Here is a 12,655-nt window from a genome sequence, read left to right as displayed (position 1 = left end):
TATATTTCTAGGCATGCTGGTCTTCCTCTCTTCTGCACTTTGGAGCATTTGGTGGATATTCCTTGTAAGGAGAGGACTGGGTGAACATCTATTAAGGATGATTTATGGATGTGACCATTGCGGAAAGCTGGCCTTTATGCCAGTCCTTCATGAAAGACCAAATGGATGAAATCTCAAACTAAAAATGTATGAAAACAAAGCTAGTTTTGGATCCAGATTAAGGATAACACTGCGGCAATGGTCTGGGAGAGAGATATGAACAAACCTCAGCACCACATAAGCTGTAAATCAGCTACTGCATCCAAAGAGGAACCATTAGTGAACCACTGTCTGATCACTTTAGGGTTGCCACACTGCCTTGGAAAATGCCAGGGGTTTTTGAAGATGGTACCTGGGGGGTAGGGCTTCTACCCCTCCCCCACCCCCAGGATATGGGCCCTTCACCTCCAGGCTGTTAGAAAAAGGCTGGCAATGTCTCTCGCTCAGACCTTCAAGACTACAGCGACGTCGCGCCAAACTCGCGCGAGAAAACGCGATATTTCGCGTTTTCTCCGTCGCAATCCGGAACATGGCGGCATGCAGCACCTTCAGGTTAGTCATCTGGAATCGGCCCTAAACAAAAGAAAGGCAAGAACCATAGAGTTAGACACATAGATAGCCTAGTATCAGTCCCCTTCCTGGCTACTCTACTGTCACTCACTTTCTCTGATTGGTAGAATGTAGTCCAAGGGAACTTCCTTCTTCCTTTTCCCTGCATGCACCAGGAGAAGCAGCATGGTATCTCCTCCTGGGACAAATGAAGCAGATGGCCTGTTATCAATCTGAAGCCATCCCAGTAGCTAGATTAGTTAGTCACTTTTTCTCTCCACTATACTTAAGTTAATGTACTTCTCTAAATAAATAGACCATTATTGGTTCTTTAACTCGAAGGAGAGGCTCCCTGTATGAAATTAGTAAGATAGTGTGGTAAATATTAGTTTAGGCCACGCTGCTGCACTGAAGCTCAGGAGGAGCATTCTGTTAATAAAGAAAGGAAGGGCAGGGTTGCCACACTGCCTTGGAAAATGCCAGGGGATTTTGAAGGTGGTACCTGAGGAGTAGAGCTTCTACCCTTCCACCACCCCAGAATATGGGTCCCTCACCCCCAGACCACCCTCCAGTACCACTCAGCTAGACAGAGGGGGGAAGAAATGTGGGGGACTTACCCATCATCAACATCCCCCCCCACCTGCCATCTACCTCTATCCCCACCAGTTGCCAGGGGAGATCTGAGGAGAATAGTGTTTAGGGAGGATGTGATGGCATTTCTGGGTGATTCTCTAGGAATTTCCCCAAATCTCTTTGGTAAAGACCATAGAAACATGAGGAAATTCCTAGAGTTTCAATATAGGAGCCATTTTTGTCCCACTCCTCAATTTCTTGAGGGAGAGTACTGGAGCCAAGAGCAGGGCTAAATCCTCCATGAGCTAGCAAATGGCAGGCTGAGGGCCAAGCTACAAGTGATGAATGGCACTTGAACAGCAAGTGGATTGAGTGGAGTGCAAGTGAACAGGGAAAAATACACTTGCCGTTCAAGTGCCATTCGTCACTTGTAGCTTCGCCCTGACTCACTCACATGTCAAATGGATGTCTACAATCACCCGGGAAACAGTCATTTTGGCCACTTGATTGGAAAAACCATGGCCCTCAAGAAAGGTGAGCAGAATTTTTGCTATTGAAATACATGATAATTTTGATTGTGGTTGACCTTAAAAGGAGGGAAGGACAAATTTAAAAATGTGTGACCGTTCTTGAATAACCCCATCCATCTGAGGGAAAAAGTGCTACCCTCCTTTGTGTGGGAGAAAGTGGAAAAGGAGCTGAAACAAGGAAGTGTCTTGTCAGGCCTCCACACAGAGCAGCCAGCTGAGGGCTGTCTCTAAAGCCAAGGCGTATTTTCTCAACTCTTGAGGTCTTTTGTTAAGGATTAGTTCTGCTTCCCCCTAGCTCTCTGAGCTGTAACTATAGGCCGATCCTGAGATGTACTTAAGGCAGAGCCAAACCACAGAGGCCTCCAATTTGTATTTGGCTGCAGTCTTAAGCCATTATGGATTTCACTCCATCTGTGAAAATCACCCAATCTCTCAAAGGGTCAGCTCCATTAAAACCTCAGGCTATGAAAAGGCTCATGTTAAGAATGTAGAAAACTACTGTAGGTTGTTTCCAAAAGTGTCTGGCATTACAGTTAACAATTCCCTGTGCTGCTATTCCAATATATGTGTGCTTCCTCCTCCAAGAACTCTGGAATTCTCTGGAGGTTTGTGAGCTTAGATACAGCATAACATGCTGTGAGTTTGCAAAAATGAAAAAGGGGACAGTGGAGGAAGCGGGAATGGAGCAACCACAGAGACTGTGCAATAAACAACATTCCTAGAGCTGTGCCAGGCTGGAGCCCAGAAGTATAGTCAGGTGGGGAGGCACATTCAATAAAACCTTCACAGCTGTCTGCCACTAAAAAAGTGCTTGTGCATTTATCCCCAATCCCCTCCCCTTGCCTTAGCATCTAATAGTATAGGTATAATATGAACGGTCCAAGCGCTGACCTTCAACTCACCACCAAATCTACAGTACATACCAGTAATCAGGGCCGGAGGGGGGGGGGATGTACGGTGAGCATACTGTTCCTTTTAAGGAAGTCATTCAGGCAAATGATAGAAACAGCAAGTTGCTGTAAAAGAAGGACCCATATGGCCACATGTCAAACATAAAGAATGTTGTACTCTATTTCTCAAAACAGATTGATCTCCTCCTAAGAAACTGTAGCATTTGATGAGACCTCCGAAGGCTGAAATGGACACCATGACAGCCAGGGATAAAGCACTTGCTCATGCAAGCACCCTCTGTGCACTCTATCAAATATAAACATGCTTACCCCATGAGTCAGCCTATTCCTTGCATAGAATTTGCATGCTAATAATCGGTGAGCCTGACTCAGTTTCTGGCACGCTAACTCTACACAGAAATGGACTAAGAGCTCACCCAAAAAAAGGTAACGATTGTGTATTTCGTTCCTTTATTCTGCTTGCTGCCTCAGTTTGCCTCAGGGGTCATGAAGGGATCAGAAAGGTTTAACCCTTCAACTTCACAATTTTGCTTTTTTAAACTGGGCTCCCCATTTTGTTGCTAGCTTGTTAAGGGGGGAAAGGAATACTAATAATAAAGCAAGGAGTCTAGTTTTGAATAGCAAAACTGAATGGAGGAGGAAAGGTTAACCACACTTTTTCTTCCCTACGCAGTCCCCAAGGCAAACAGAGGCTTTGGGAAATTGCAATCTGCAATTTATGCCGAGTGAGATGCATCATCTTTGCCTCGTCTCTTTGAGTTTTCACATAGTATATTGACAGGGATGTGCAAAATATTTAAGCAGGCATGCATTTTATCATCTGCTGCCCCCATCTGACTCTCTTGCCCCTAACAGACCACCTCTGCTTATAGAAGCCTTAGCGCAGCAGGCACCAAACTTTTCTGGTCCTGTTCCATAGAAGCAGCAGCAGCAGGAAGCAGGACCTTTCCAGCATTGGCCCCAAGGCCCTGGAATGACATTCCCCTCTTCCAGAAGAGGTTAGCAGAGGCTCGTTTTGCCGTTCCCATTTGGCTGACTGTCTGCTTCAACCACAGCTGTGCTGCCTTTGTTTCTGTTGCTTACATTTATGTGCCTGAAATGTTTTATTTTGCTTCTGTGAGCTGCTTGAGGTGATTTAAAGAAATAAATACATTTTGTAATGCCTCCGTCCTGTTGTCTCCTTGGTAATGAAGCAAGCACCCGAACTCTGCTTGTAAAAGCTAGTTCTGCTCTTACAAACCTCTACCACCACCAGTACAACCACAACAGGAGACCACCCAGAAGCTAGTTCAATGATGAAAACAGCCGCACTAAAAGGTTTGTACAACTTTTGATACACCAGAACAAACACAGACCCCAAACCATGGCCTGCCAGCACCCTCCTCCCCCTGTTCTGATCAGTGCCCTGGTGGGCTGCCATATCAGGCTGATTTCATTTGGTGGGTTACACCCATGTTGCCGCTAATTATTTTTAACCAGAACCTGAAAAACCTAGTGGCTGGTTTGCATGTGACAAAGCTGTACATGCCTGCAAAATATGCACACGGCTCCTTATCAGACAAATGGCAACTGAGATATCAGAAGGATCTACATGTGGTTGGAGACTATCATCTGAAAACGGATCCTGAGGATGCTAAATCCCTGAAAACCTTGAGACTTAGCAAGTGATTTCTGCCACTTTGGTGATCTTTCTTCACTGCAGGTATTAATATGCCCTTTAAATGAAGTTAAAAATAATGTTTTCCTAAATAAACACTTTATTTCTCAAAGCTGCCATGGATACATCTCCCCGTGTCCCAGCGGAGGGGCACTCAGCTGCCAAGTAAGAATGCCTCCTCTCTTTGCACCTTCGGTGCCTACAAATCTTCAAGCACATGTTTGGCTGTTCCCAGACTGAATGAGAGTCTCTCTCTGACTGCAATTAAAAATACAGTGGACCACAGTCAGTTTTACAAGCGTAACGGGCATCTTTTCTCTCTGGCTTGGGTGGAGGGATGGGTGGTGAGGTTGCCCAAAAGGTCCTTCTCATTCCCTTGAAGATGCAGAAAGTATTGGTCTTTGGACAAGAGAGCAAAACTGAAACCTCCTTGCTTAGCAAAATCTTTTTTCCCCTTGTAGCGTTAAACACCTTGTTAATTTTTTAGCAATTAACAGTCATTTAGCACACAGGGGTGCGGAGAGTGTACTGCACATGAAAAATAAATTACAGCTCAGCATTCGTTCCAACATAAAAATTCAAAGCTGTTCGTTTTATTGGAAAGGCATCTGCAAAGTAGCAGAGCGGAAATTGGTATCTCATTAAAAATGGGAAAGAGGGCAGAGGGGAGGTGCAAAGGAGGGAGAGAGGAAGCCAACATCTCATTAAAACAACCAGGAGGTTGTCAGAATTATACCGAGCTGAAAACTAATGAGCTCAAGACATTTTTTCCCCTTCCAAAAACATTGGGCACAAGGTACAGGGAAGTTCTCCTGCCCACAGCACGCTCAAGTGCCCTTGCGCAACTGACGCTTGCACGGAAGACTTCCCCCTGAGATCTGGGCCCAAACTGGGATTTTTCTCCCCTTTCTCCTGACAGCAGAGACAACGGCACTTTTTGAAAGGAGCAGCTCAAGGCTTAGAAGAAATGAGAGGAGCTCTCAAGGCCAGAAAAATCACATGGTCTTCGATGACAGTTGCATCCTGAGGGGTTTCTGGGATTCCCAGTTTCAGTTTGCCTTGAAGCTTCCGAATCTTACTTTCCATGGTGTCCAGGAGGAGGAGCAAAATTTCCAGATGCCGGAATCAAGTTGGCTGGGATGGAGAGCTTTTGCCATTTGTTCAGAACATTGAAAAATAAGAAGAACCCTGCTGGATCAAACCAGTGGTCCATCCACTTCAGCACTTTGAAGGCTGACAAACAGGACATGGAGGCCTTAGGTTGCCTCTTAGCACCAGCACGAAGAGGTCTGCTGCTTCTGGACATGGAGGTTACCTTTTGTTACCATGGCTGGGAGCCCTTGATGGACCTGTCATCCATGCATCTGTCTAATCCCCTTGTAAAGTCACCTGTGCTAGTGCAATTGCAACACTCACTGGGTGCATTTGCCAGTAGCAGTGTATGATCCAAATCCGGGAACTGGCAAAAAAGCCAGATGTATACCAACCCAGCTAAATCTGTTTTTGCTGGTTCTGACAATATTTATTTATTATTACAAAGAACCTGTTTGGTGTAGTGATTAGCAGCAGCAGGTCTCTAATATGTAGAACTGGGTTTGAGTCCCCACTCCTCCGCTTGAAGCCAGCTAGGTAACCTTGGGTCAATCACAGCTTTGAGCTCTCAGCCCCACTCACATCACAGGGTGATTATTGTTGTGGGGATAATAATAACACACTTTGTAAACCATAAGTGGTTTGGCTGCAAATCAGTACTGTATTGGTTCGAATCCCACTACTGCCATGAGCTCAGTAGGTGGCCTTGGGGAAGCCACTCCTCCCAGCCCCAGCTCCCCAGCTGTATTGTGGGGATAATAATAATACTAACTTGTTAACCGCTCTGGGTGAGGCACTAATCTATCTAGAAGAGCAGTATATTAGCACAGTTGTTGTCATTGTTGTCATTGTTGTTATAAGTTGTCTTGAAGGGCAGTATATAAATCGAATGTTGTTGTTGTCATTGATGAGGTTGTTGTTGCTATTATGGTTCATAATCAGCACATATCGGTCAAGTAAATTATACCGAAGAAAAACAATTGTGAAATTTACAGACATGAGTATAAAACAGCATAGGTTGAAAACAAAACTCAGGAATAGAAAACAAAACATGGACTATAGTGAACTCCAATTTCATATATCAGATAGCTTCTGTAAGTGTTCCTTGTGAAATCTATAAACTACAGCAAAAAATCTGGCACAAGCCAATGTTAAATGAAGAATTGTGACAGATAAAAACTTCATAGGGATAGCCAAAGGAGGGTATCTAGAAATTCTCCTACGCAAGGTTTGCTGGTTCAGATTAGAGAATCCTGAATCCGATCCAAGAACTCAGATTAAGATCTTTTGAATCAATCCATTTTAATCCAGGTTAATTCAGGAAACACAACTTCAATCTCTGACTGGCAGCTTCCTGGGCTTATCCTTTGCTTTTTCCAAGAGGGGAGGAGGGAGGGGGAGGGAGGGGGGAGGGGGGATGAGAAGCCAATCCATGCATTATTTCTCCTTGTCTGCCTAATGGGATTCTTGGAGGGGGGGGGGGAGAGCCTTTTCCAAACTGCCCGCAAGGAGTTTAAAAAGCAGTCTTGGCTCAGAGAAGCCTCCATTTTGTGTGGTCTGGCCTTGGATAGAGGCTTGGATAGAGACAAAAGAGACGGTCTCCACTTGTCCCGAGAAGGAACCAGGCTGCTGGCACTTAAAATCAAAAAGATGGCAGAGCAGTTTTTAAACTGAATCTTGGGGGAAGGCCGACAGGAGTCGAAAGGTCTTTGGTTTGGGATGGTTCATCTCAAAGAGATGAAGGGTTAGCTGTTACTTCTCTACAGGGAAATGGATTAGAGTTGTCCACTGAGACGGTGACAAACAATATGAACTGCCTGACAAGGTCTCAAGGCAGTAGGAGGAAGGTTGCAGGCCAAACATGCCTGGGAAATTATAGATGTTCATATATGAATGCTAGAAGTGTTCAAGGTAAAATCGGGGAGTTGGAATGCTTAGTGTTGGGGGGAAACATAGACATTGTGGGCATTACAGGAACTTGGTGGGATGAGGGAAACCAGTGGGATACGGCAATTCCTGGATATAAATTATATCGTAAGGATAGGAAGAGAAGGGTTGGAGGTGGGGTGGCTCTGTATGTCAGAGAGGGTATACAGTCCAGTAAGACTGAGAAGGTAAGAGAATCAGATTCGCTTCTGGAAATGCTATGGATTAAAATAATGGGCCCAAAAGGAAACTTAACTCTAGGAGTTTGTTATCGCCCACCAGATCAAAAGATAGAGGATGATTATAACATGATGAAAGAAATAATGATAGCGGCTAGACAAAATAACTGTGTAGTAATAGGTGATTTCAATTACGCACACATTGATTGGGTCAACATGTGTCCAAGTCGGGAGAAAGAGACTTGAGGTTCTAGACACTCTCAATGACTGTGCTATGGAGCAGATGGTTGCAGAACGTATGTACCAGGGGAGAGGCAATCCTGGACTTGGTCCTAAGTAATGCCCAAGATCTGGTGAGAGATGTAAAAGTGGTTGCACCTGTCATGTCTGTACCCCTACATCCATGCCATTGTTCTAGGTGTTGAACCATTGCTAATGCTGTGCCTTGATTTCATTTTGCAAATGCTCTAACCATCACCTTCGTTTCTCCCTCTAGCAGCCTGAGAACGCAGCTGTCTTATCTTTTTCTTTCTTTGAAGCTCATAGAAGTGACCTTGTGCTGTCTAAAATGTTGCTGTTGACTCTTATGCCTCTTTGTCCTGTCTAGGCTGATGTATAAACTCCAGAAGAAGTTCCCAGACCCTTTCCCATGCAAACCTGTGGTCTAAGTGGGAGGGGGGAAATGATTGAGTATTTAGAGCTGTACTTTCATCAAGTTTCTATTCCTATCAAGGAAACGTGTACTGCTTAGATGCTTTCTTGCCTCTGAGTAATTCTATGGACATATATATGGAAATGATTGGATTTCTGAATAAAACCATTTAACCAAGAGCTTGGACGTCTTGTTGCAATGGTACAGGGACCTACTATATCCTGTCATCCATAGCCTGACATTTTTATAGGAATCCTTTATTTTCTTCTGCACCTGTAAATTTTGGAGAATGGCTACTGGCTTCATGTCGTCAGAGCCAGATCTGGGATTAACAGCACCAGAAGACCCTACTTCCCACCCAGTCCTGCGTCTGGAATCAGGTGCAGATGCTGGAAGGACTCCTACGCAGCTGGGGGTGATCCCCAGAGAAGGGTCAGACATCTTCATGGACAACTTTACCAACTCCCAGACAATGGGCACCCCAGAACTGGGAGGAGAAAGAGAAGTGAAGAGGAGCGCCGTTTGGTCACTGCCCGAGTGAGACAGGAGTACCTAACATCTCAATGGAATCGCAGCTGACCTTCATCTCGGAGAACAAACCAGGGATCGTGCCCATGGGGGACCCTTTGTTAGGAACATCACAACCCACTTCCGAGAAACATGTAGCAAATATAGCTGCAAGTGGACTAGATCTGTGGTGGGATGGCAAGCCGGGACATTACATAAGCCTCCCTTTCCAGAGGAAGAGCTATTTGCCATGGGGTTTGGAGCCCCCTCTGGATCTTCCTCCTGGAAAAGGCCTTGAGTCATGAAGGGATCACCAGCGATGGAAAAACATTTGCCAAGGGAGCTTATTCCTTGCCTGAGACTCACCAGAGCCAAAAGATGGGATGGAGTTGAGAGGAGGAGAGGATCATTTGGATTATCTCAGTTAACAGCTCCAGGTGATGAGATATGACCTGTTGGCATTAACAGGACTTACCAGGGGTTGGATGAGAGGCACAGTGGATGTCCAATGTACCCTAGCCCCAGCGGATTTACAAATAATGAGGGACCCTGGATTACCCCCTGATAATGCTGCAGAGCACCATGGATTTACTATTGACCCACTAAATAGGTGGGAACTGGGAGCTGCAGCTGGGCTAAGCAGCCAAGATTGGGGCCAGATGCTGCAGCTACCTGCACCACATGAGACAACACAGTCAGTGTTGGGGGATGTACAAATACAGGGGGACTTCGGATTACCCCCTGGCAACTGGCAGAGTTCCCAGCATTACATAAGCAACGATGGTACCTACACCCTGGACTGGAGTGCGACTGGGCCATCAGACCCATTCGGGGGCCAGACACTGCAACTAGGAGAAGGGGAAAACAGGTACCAAACCATTGAAAAGCAAGTGGCATTGATGAGAGAGGAGTTGGGACGAACTGCCCAGATAATCGATGAAATGATGAGCCTGCCTGTGGGACCGATTTTACAACCCTTGCCAGAGGAGCAAGGGAGAGCTCCACAGATTGGCCAAGAATCAAATGCGGTGGTAGCAATGTCTTTGGAAAGGGGAAGACCACTTTTAATAACTCCTGAACAATTTACAGGAGCTCAAGGGATTCTCCCGACTACAGTTTCCAATAGTCACAGAAACAGGGGGATATGTCCCACCTCCCACCGTAGTGTCTGCCTCTACCATACCCTCCCAGGGAGTGGGAATGGGTCCATTTGGGGGAGCTCAGCCTACGAGAATTCCGCCTGCTACAGCAAGCACAGGGACACTGGTTGCCGCCGCTGGGATGAGGGTGCTCCAAACCGGCCAACCACAAGGAACCCCTATTGTCGCCCCAATGGGGGCAGGAGTACAAATGGATCACCTGCAACTGGGTGGTCCCATAGTATACCCTCAAAGAGCTCCAGGAAATCAAGTGCAAACTGTTCATCAACAATACAGAGGGGTGCCTCAAGCCACTCTGTTAGTGTACAGAGCAAATGGAACCTTCCAAATATCAATCATGGCACAGGGACACATTCAGCCACCCCCCAGAGCGGCCCCAATTCAACAGCAGGCAGGGCATCCAGGAGCTCCTGGAGCAGGACTGCCACAGGGTTGGTTCAAATTGGAGGCCAAGTTTGATGGAAACCCCAGAAACTTGGGATTTTTTATAATACAAGCTATGGAGTTTTTCCAAGATTGGGGACATTTATTTCCTATGGAACACAGTCGAGTAATCCATCTAGGATCCCAGCTAGGGGGCCCGGCAGCCGAGTGGTATGTAACTTTGCATAATATGGGCGCCTGAGCTGTATGACTTAAATGCATTTATATATGTGCTAAGAGCCCAATCTGAAGACCCATTAGAGAGGAAAAAGTCTTGAACAAAGCTCAGAACCATAAGACAGGGGTCCAGACCCGTAAGAGAATATGCTGCTGAATTCAGGCAATTAGCAACCAAAGCGCAGGGCTACCATGAAGGAGTGAAAAATGAACTCTTCTGAAATGGACTGAATGCTGACTTGCTAGATCGAGCATTAATGCAAGACGATGCGCAGACTTTGTTGGGTTGGATCCAACTAGCATGTGAGGTTGAAAATAGAACCCAAGTAGTAAAACTTGTAAGAATGCAATTACATGCGGGGTCAAGGAGACTAACTACCGCAGACAGGGAACGTGCCCCACAGGGACTAAGAACCCCCCTTTTTGCAACCAAGAGAAAAGTACAATGGAGATAAGGACTATGTCTACAATGTGAGGGTGCTGGACATTTTGCAGACCAATGCCCCGTATGGCCAGCGCAGGTGGGAGGATATCAAAATGCACCCAAACCCACAGCCCCCCACAAACTGCTGGGTCGAAAAATAGCCCTGAAGCATGGGAGGCCAGAAACTGGCTTGGATGCCAATGAGAGTCCTGAAAATACTAAGGAACCCACACAAAAAGAAGCTGAGGAGGATTTTATCACGCCGTTGGGAAACGAGACAGACCTGCCATGAAAAGGTCCCAACGGCAGGTCACTAAAGAAACTACACCACCAAAGGTGAGAGAAAGAGAGGCCATACTGTTTATGCCTGTGATGTTATTGAATCCAAAAACGGGAACTCATGTGCAAGTGCAAGCATTAATAGATTCCGGATGCTCCCGAGACTTAATATTGCCAGCCTTGGTTAACGGATTAGGCTTGGAATTGACAGAACTCAAAGACCCTATAGTATTTGAGCAAATGGACGGGTCTAACATGCATCCGGTACCCTACAAAACTGAACCTACTCCTATGGCATGGGAGATCATTGGGAAAATCGGACATATATAGTCACCAATGTGGCTAAATATCACCTGGTACTGGGAAGTTGCTGGCTATGGGAACATGATCCATACATCAAATGGTCTACTGGGATGGTGGTCTTTAAAGGAGATCATTGTGCAAAACATGCATGGACTAAAGTATGGGGCAGGGAGGCACCCTCCCCATTAGAGACTGTGTTATTCACCGCAGAAGAAGAGAAAGCCACTCCCTCCGAATATCAAGATTTAAAACAAGAGTTTGATTAAAAGAAGCTGATGGGCTTCCCTCTCAGACTGTGCTATTGAACTCATTCCAGGGGAAAAGTTGCCTAAGGGAAAATTGTACTCTATGAGCCCAGCTGAAAGAAAGGAACTGAGAAGTTTTATTGACAAAAACTTAGAGCGAGGATTCATCCACCCTGCCTGTTCTCCCCATGCTGCGCCCATATTATTCCACAAAAAGAAGGACAGGGGGTTGAGATTGTGTACGGACTATTGGGGAATAAATGCTGTATCCATGTCAAATGCACACCCTCTCCCCTTAATTAGAGACTTGCTCAGTGTGGTGGCACAAGGCAAAATCTTTTCGAAACTGGACTTAAAAGATGTTTATTTCCGAGTAAGGATAAGAGAGGGGGATGAATGGAAGACCGCATTCAACACCTGTTTGGGAAAATTCGAATACCTCGTAATGCCTTTTGGCCTACAGGGGGCACGAGGTGTATACATGAACTTAATCAATGAAGTGTTGCATGAATACCTGTACAACGGTGTAGTTGTTTATCTAGATAACGTGTTGATTTATACTGCTGATAAAGAATCCTGTGTGGAATTGGTCAGAAAGGTTCCAACCACTTTAAAGAAACATAAACTTCTGGTAAAATTGCCTAAACGTGAATTTCATAAAAAAGACCTGGATTTTGGGGAGTACCGAGTCTCTCGCCAAGAACTGAAAATGGACCAGGCCAAAATCCAAGCTGTAATGGGGTGGGAGGCCCCCCAAACAAGGAGGCATTTCTAGGGTTTGCGATCTTTTACCAACCTTTCATAAAAAACTTTGCTCAAATTGCCCTCCTCTTAACAGACTTGTTAAAAACGAAGGGGAAGGGACTGCAAGGGAAAAAATCCAGTGTCAAGTTGAACTGGACCAGTGAATGCCAGGAGGCTTTTGAAAACCTAAAAAAGCTGTTTATTTCTGAACTAGTTCTACAGCACCATGATGAGAACCGAAAATTTGTAGTCCAAGTTGATGCGAGTGATGTAGCCATGGCAGGG

The sequence above is a fragment of the Eublepharis macularius genome, chromosome 18 (genome assembly GCF_028583425.1).
Source record: "Eublepharis macularius isolate TG4126 chromosome 18, MPM_Emac_v1.0, whole genome shotgun sequence".
NCBI classification, from domain to species: domain Eukaryota; kingdom Metazoa; phylum Chordata; class Lepidosauria; order Squamata; family Eublepharidae; genus Eublepharis; species Eublepharis macularius.
Note: the sequence above shows the minus strand (reverse complement) of the source record.